A 2500-nucleotide genomic window follows, 5' to 3' on the forward strand; every position below is an offset into this window, starting at 1 on the left:
CGCTAGAAAAGAGAATCTATTCGATCTCTCGCCGCTAAACGCATTCTGGCAAGCCCATACAACGCACAACGCCAATTGCAGAGGACGAATAAAACTTCCTCTGGACTCTCGAGTCACTTAAACCGCACGACACCAACGCATCGAGAACCGTCCGCCGAAAAAGCACTGTCAAACGTCTCAACAGCGACAACGGAGCGCTTCTAATGCTTTACACCAACACCAGAGAAGCTACCAGCAAACTGCTAGAGCTGTGCTGCGTTTGCTCTCGTCTTCTCCATGAACATTCAATTTTTAATGGGACAAGAGTTTAAGTTTTTAAAAAGAGTCCGACTTGTTTGCAAAACGTCCAAGAAACATTTGCAAAGTCACAAAAATCGTAGAAAACGCTAAGTCGGTTAAGAAAACGTATTCGCCTATAAAAATGCTCAGTTACTTAAGAAGATGCATGCTCGGTTAAAATATCGCTAGGCAACTCAAGAAATTCCTCTTTCGATAGTAAAATGGCTCGTGCGGTTAAAAAAAGTGTTCGTTTAATAAAGTGTTCTTTCGCCTAACAAAATAACCCTAACGGTTAAAAAAACTTTTAAAAAGTTCCTCGCTCGGTTTAAAAAATACTCAGCCTTGTTCGATTAAAAAAAAAAGCTTGTGCGGTTAAATTTACAATTGTTCTGTTAAAAAAAAAAAACCTGTAACCCTAACCCTAACCCTAACCCTAACCCTAACCCTAACCCTAACCCTAACCCTAGCCCTAACCCTAACGGTTAAAAAAAACGCTTGTGCGGTTAAAAAAAAAACACTTGTTCAGTTAAAGAAACGGTGGTACGGTTAAAAAAACCCTTGTTCGGTTAAAAAAGCACTTGTTCGCTTAAAAAAATAGTTGCTCGGTTAAAAAACCGTCTTACGGTTAAAAAAAACTCTTGTTCGGTTAAAGAAACCGTGGTACGGTTAAAAAAACCCGTTTTCGGTAAAAAAAAAAAAAAAAAAAAAAAGCACTTGTTTGTTTAAAAACACTTGTTCTGTTAAAAAAAAAACACTTGCTCACTGGAAAAAACACTTGTTCTGTTAAAAAAAAAACACTTGCTCACTGGAAAAAACACTTGTTCTGTTAAAAAAAAAACACTTGCTCACTGGAAAAAACACTTGTTCTGTTAAAAAAAAAACACTTGCTCACTGGAAAAAACACTTGTTCTGTTAAAAAAAAAACACTTGCTCACTGGAAAAAACACTTGTTCGGTTTAAGAAACGCTTGTTCGGTAAAAAAAAACTCTTGTCCGGTTAACCCTAACCCTAACGGTTAACAAATACCCCGCCGATTAATGAGTTACGCGGCTGCTTAGGAAGTCCTCGGTCGGTTATGAAAACACCCAACCGCTTAACCCTTTCATGCACCAATTATTTTTCTGTAACTAACATAACTCATAAAAAAACATCTACAAAATGACAGTGGAACTATGAAATGTTAAATTAGACTTTTTCTACAGCCTTTTTCAACTCTCATTTATAAAACAATATTGTTTTCAATCGGTTAGAATGCACCATTTGAATTGGGGAAGCTTAGCTTGATTTATTGTTATACAACAACCCAGCACATGAAATGGTTAAAGAAATACCCACCTGCCTAAGTATCCTTAAAAAAAAGTATCCTTAAAAAAAAATAAAACCCTCTGTCTCTTGAACATAAATGCAAAAATCATTTAAAAAAGCAAATTCATTTTCAAAAACGTTTAAAAAGTGTAAACCACTTATTAAAAGAAGACTTTACAAAATACTTCACTGCTATTTAAAAAATACTACACATCTATTTCAGAAATTCCATACCACACTACAAAATGAATTTCAAAAACATTTGTTTGTTTGCAAGACAGAAGTTTTCATTACAGAAGACGCTGAATCCATTTTAAAAAGATGCACAGTGAAAAATGCCTACTTTTTATTTTTTTCAAAGGCTCGGTCACTTTCAAAAACTGCAGTCCCTTTTAGAAAAAAAAGAAGTCTTTAATTAAGAAGCAAAAGGTCTCTTTAAAAAAGAAATACAAGTTTTCATTTTAAGAATGGTAGATGTGACTTAACCAACAATTTTAAGTCACATTTAAAGAAACACATTAAGTCGCTTTAAAATATATAATAAGTCACATTCAAGAAGCTTCATATCACTTTAAAAGGGCTTAAGCCACTTTAAAAGTCTCTTAAATGTCTAGCTCACTCACTCACTCACTCACTCACTCACTCACTCACTCACTCACTCACTCACTGCATGATCAAAGTCTTTTAAAAAGACTATTCATGTTTGAAAAGTGCTATTTCACTTTTGCTATTTCCAAATAAATAAAAAGTTTACATCACTCTCAAAAAATGCAAAGCTGCTTAAGAAGAAAAAGCTAGGTCACTTTTAAAAAAGATAACTTCATTTGTAAAAAGAACATCAAGGCGGTTAAGAGTTCTCTGCTCACCAAAACCAAAACAAAAGGCTAAGTCGCTTTAGAATGTAAAACCAACTGCA

Source organism: Hydra viridissima, unplaced genomic scaffold, assembly GCF_058129835.1.
Source record: "Hydra viridissima isolate aposymbiotic clone 2 unplaced genomic scaffold, HvirCarnegie_v1 scaffold_14, whole genome shotgun sequence".
NCBI classification, from domain to species: Eukaryota; Metazoa; Cnidaria; class Hydrozoa; order Anthoathecata; family Hydridae; genus Hydra; species Hydra viridissima.